We start from the raw sequence: 5,794 nt of genomic DNA on the forward strand, positions 1-5,794 counted from the left end.
CGTTTATAAAACATTAATACATATGGGCCGTCAAGGCATCTGACATACTGTACAACATGAACCTCTGTCTACAAAGCCTCTAAGATTATTTGACATCAAATGGGACAGGGTACCGCTGACCCATAAGTATGTAGTAAAATTCTGAAACGATAACTCATAGACTCGGCTGCACTCCGAATGAGGTGGAGTCTTACCGATCCTTCACTGAAGCCAATCTCGTCTACAATGAGTGATTGTCAAACTGATTATCTATACCTGCAGGCATGAATGCAGCGTCCCCAACTAAAGGACGTCAGTACGAATAATGTACTGAGTAAGTAAGGCAGAACTGGAATATAACAATAAGTCTACATTAATTAAGGACATATAAGAATCAACCTGCATCTCTGAAGCGCCACCGTATATTCATACTTGCATATATAATGCTTCACTTTGAGACTATTATTCATATCGTATGATGCATGACTGCCCAATAGATCAGTGGTAACTGCCCGACCGGCCATAGCGCAGTGGTAAATACATGATTTCCCGACCGACCGTAACTCGGTGGTAAATGTGTAACTACCCAACCGGCCGTAGCTCGGTGGTAAATGCATGACTGCCCGACCGGTGGTAAATAATAATACATAACTGCCCAACCGGTGATAACTGCCCGTCCGGTCGTAGCGCGGTGGCAAATGAATGAACTTGCATGTACATCTATCCCTATATTATAAACATTAATATTTATATCATATACCTCAATAGGGAACTAGATACCTACTTAGACATGCTTGAATATCACTTTACGAGAATGAATAACATAGACATCCTTAACTGCTAAGAGTAGAACCACTTATGAAATAGCATTACGTTTACGTTTCTTTACTTGGATCATGCCAAAAGAAAAAAGGGATAGCCTTAACATACCAGGGATGACTCTCTTAACAATCCCTCTAATACATATTAATTGCGATAATAAACATCCATTAATGTGTTGAAAGTGACTATATCTGGCTGACAACCTTCCATACTCATAAGCCCAAACATTCCCATGAATCAAAATCCCAAGTTTTTCATACCCATTTGACATAAGAGGAACAATAATTAATGATCACACAAGAGAAGGAAGGAGAGGCACTGTTTCAGATTATATATGCCTGGCTTATAGTATGTTTTATAAACTTCAAATTCGGATTTACCAAACTGTTAGTACATAATCAATATTTTCCTTTACCAATAAATGAATTGATGTCAATATGATATGTACAAATTATTAAGCTCACAAGTAAGATTCACAAGTTTTAACATATGAACATCAGTCATTGAAAAAGATAGTCGAAGTATTACTTAGATTCTTCAACTCACTGCTCACCAATATTATTTACTGAGAATACAAACACAATTCAAGTAGCCTAGATACCTTAAACTTTAAGTGACTATAAAATATTGATCGTCAACATGAATGCAGAAATGGTTCAACAGTAGATACTATTAATTTAGGTTATTCAAACTTTTATTTGACATCCTACTAGCCATTTCACCTTATCACATTTTAAAGCACTATTGTAAACACTTCCGTCAACCTCTAAAAATTATTTTGTCAAAAATAAGCTTGATATAATAATCTATATAGATATACTACTCTTAATTGGAATTGAGGTAGCAATTTCTAAAGGCAGACGACAAAAAACTAGATGTGACAACTTTATTTTACAAGTGAACTAGACAAGACAAATGATCCTTACCCCTCTTCGTGTACTTCCCTTGTCACTCCAAAAATCCAAATAAGCATAATCTTAAAGTAGATATGGAAGAATATATAGAAGAACATGGGAACTTTTGTCAAACCTTGTCAAGGAATTGTAAATGATATATACTGACGTTTGCTCAACATCAACCCCCCTAAATATGCCACCTCATTGAGTGAACTTAGGAGTCACATTTTGCTAAGGCATTTGCTGCCAAATCTCTAACATCTCACGTGGATGTTACCCCCTCATAATTATCCACAAATTCCTAATTAATTTAATAATTTTTCACTCCAATCAATAATTAACCAATTATTCACATAATTAAGAATTATCTCAAATTACTTATAATACTACTTACTTTGAATACACTTTATATAACTTACTATCAAGGTCAAGTGGTACCATATAAAATTATTTCATTAAAATATCCATGTAAAAATACATATATTTTCTCAACTTCTAATTTTTCTAATCTCATATAAAGAGTACAAATTTTTCGTATGCTTAATTTTTAAAATGGTAAAAAGAGAACCTTCTTTTCTTGTGAAAAAAATAATTTATATCTTTACAATAAAGAAATTCATTTTTGCACTATAAATTCTCAAAACGGAAAAAGGATAACTTTTCTTATGATAAAATACTATATACTCTTATAATAAATAAAACCTCATTTATAAACTCCCGCATGTTATGTATTTAATTTAAAACTTATCACAACCATATAAAATCGTATCTATCAGCTTTTACCGAAAATGGTTTATTTCAAATAAAATACATATCAAACCAATAAATAGTAGATTCGAAATTCTTCAAACTTACAGGGGCTTGCATCCATATCTTCATGTATAACCTTAATCCCTTCCAACTCCTATGTTATTACTTTGACGAATCCTAACGTTAAAATACGGGATGTAACAAACTCGACACCGAACATCCCGACAAATCAAAATAACAGAATTAAACTAGGGAAAAACAGTTAATAGGGGATCAGGGCGTTGATTCTTAAGACGACCGGCCGAGTCGTCACATCCTCCTATACTTAAACATTCGTTCGTCCTCGAATGAGAATAAAGAAATACCTGAAGTAGTGAAAAGATGAGGGTAACGGCTGCGCATATCCTGCTCGGTCTCCCAGGTCGCCTCCTTGACCGGTTGACCCCGCCACTGAACCTTCACGGATGCAATGTTCTTTGACCTCAGCTTTCTAACCTGCCTATCCAATATTTCCACTGGCTCCTCAACATAGGTTAGATCCTTGTCCAACTGGACTGAACTGAAATCCAACACGTGTGACGGGTTACCGTGATACCTTCGGAGCATCGAAACATGAAATACCGGATGAACTCCTGCCAAGCTGGGAGGTAAGGCAAGCTCATAAGAAACCTCCCCAACACGCCTCAATATCTCAAAAGGGCCAGTAAATCTCAGACTCAACTTTCCTCTCTTTTCGAATCTCATAACGCCCTTCATAGGCGAGACCCGAAGCAGAACCCGCTCTCCAACCATATAGGAAGCATCACAAACCTTTCGGTCTGCATAACTCTTCTGTCTGGACTGGGCTCTGCGGAGTCTATCCTGAATCACCTTAAACTTCTCCAACGCATCCTGAACTAAGTCTGTGCCCCAGACCAACCCACCGGGGATCTACACCGTCTCCCATATAAAGCCTCATACGGTGCCATCTGAATGCTGGACTGATAGCTATTGTTATAAGCAAACTCCACCAATGGCAAGAACTGATCCAAAGACCCTCTAAACTCAATCACACACGCACGGAGCATATCCTCAAGAATCTGAATAACACTCAAACTGTCTGTCCATCTGAGGGTGAAATGTGTCGACGCCCCCTTTTCCTCTAACAGTAGGGTCAGAAATCGGGTATACGACATTGGGAGGACAACTCTATTCCCTTTTGAGAATTGGGTTTGGAAGTTGAAAAGTCGCCACCTAATGATTATAGTGCATTAGGACACTTTAAGAAGGGTTTGAGATGAAGAGACCAGAGATTAGGGTAAGGGTTAGAAATTATCCCGAGGGGAAGGTGTTAGGCACCCCTCAAGATCCACTAGTGTGGTTCCCGGCCATGTTGCAATTGTGACTTTACAAGTAAACAATCAAGGCTCAAATAAGGATTCGCACATAAGATTGCGACCAAGTTGAAAATTTTCAAAGATAAGTAGAGAAGGCAGAAATTCATGAAAAAGAGATTTGAACAGTTTTACAAGAAAAGATGAAAGCAAGTAAAGGGAGAGGAGTCCTAAATTTATAATTAATATGGATCACTTCAATACAATACCCAGCGATCACTCCTCAGAAGAGGGGTCGCGCGTGATATTAGCGCATCGGTCATCATATCCATATCTACCTTCCCCACCCCGTTAAGGTATTTAAACGTGATCTGTCTCGTTTACTTATTGCATGCTAGTACCCGTCCCAACCTATCAGTCCCGGGGTATCAAGACTTCTAATCCTAAAGGGGAAGGAAAAGGATATAGGGATATATGGGGTTCAAAGGTTAAAATTCTAATTGCGACATACAAAACAAGTAACAAATATAAGGATGAACAAAACAAATAGGTAAGGCTCAAGTAAACCCCTTAATCAAACAAACACTTAGTTTAGCATGTCTTGGCATATACTGATTTGGTCTTAAGTTAAAAATTAAGCGGCGAGCGTACTGGTTCAACATATACATTTAGACAGAAAGCCTACATTAGGCAACACGGATCCGATTGTCAGAGATTAAGGTATTTCAAGCGAGTGATTTAAAAAGTACTGGTTTCAGGAAAAAGTAGTCTAATGCAGAGGGGTTTTGAAAAGAAAGTATGGACTACAGTAAAAATAAAACACAGAAATGGTTGTGAAAGAGTTTCAGAGATAGAAATATCTAAGGAAATGGTAAGTTGCAACTGTTTTAAAAGACAATTTCAGGGTCTGAGTAAAACGTTTAGACAGAATGTTTAGAAAGAAACTATTTCAGAAAAAGATGTCGATTTGAGGGATTTAAAAGCATATTGAGTCAAGAGAGTTTTTGTCAAAGAATTAAGACTTCTGAAATCGTTGCTGTATTAAGACGTTAAGGACCAGTTAATAGATTATTATTACTTTAACCGAATCAGACGAGTTTGATGCTGATCCTATAGGCATGATATTTATTTAGATTTTTTAAAACCTGTTATTGAACTTGTAAACGATGATTGGGTTAATTAACCCTACAGTTCGCCTAATGCATATGCATTCCTTATAGGCATGATCTCTATATACATTGATTACATGAACGTTAAGTCCTATAAGCATGATTTGTATGTGATTTGTAACACAATGAAGCGTTAACCCTATAGGTATGGTCTCTAGGTGATGTGGAACCAGAAATATTGAATAGCCCTATAGGCAGGATTTCTAAAAAATTACAATCCTAAAGCATGGTTTCTACCCTACTGATGCAAGAATGTAAAACCCCCACACCCTTTTACTATATTCCCCAAATTCTTTATACAAATTATTGCAGACCAAAAGAAAGAAAATAAATACATTAAAAACTAACAGCTAGATCCGAGCAGCCTAATTCAATCTTAATGTCCAACAACATGTGATTAACCAATTCCGAATTTCCAAAGCCTTCTCTTTATCCAAAGTGTTTCAAAGTTCCAAAGAATCTCAAGGATTCCCGGCATTGCTTACACTCAAGATACCATTTAGAATTAGAATAGTGCAGCGCGGAATAGCCAGCCCTCAGGCATCCAAGTTCAGTGGGAGCTCAAGGGTCCCAAAGCATGGCTTACCAAAGAGGGGCAAAACTTAGAACTAGGAATGAGTGCAAAGTGAAAGAGGGATTGAGGAGCCCTAGCAAATGGTGGTCATACCTAGCCATAGGTGTTGACTGGCACACCTCTGACCATTTGTTTAGTCCAAACAAGTTAAGAGCAGACCTTAGAGGTCAGACCTGAGTCTAGATGGTGATTAGGACACCACCAGACCCAAATCAGGCTCAGCATATACAGGGGAAAAGGGAAGTGGGAGTTGATTCGAGTAAAGGGTTCAAAAGAACCTAGTTCAAAGTC

This window comes from Nicotiana sylvestris, chromosome 10 (genome assembly GCF_000393655.2).
Source record: "Nicotiana sylvestris chromosome 10, ASM39365v2, whole genome shotgun sequence".
Lineage (NCBI taxonomy): Eukaryota > Viridiplantae > Streptophyta > Magnoliopsida > Solanales > Solanaceae > Nicotiana > Nicotiana sylvestris.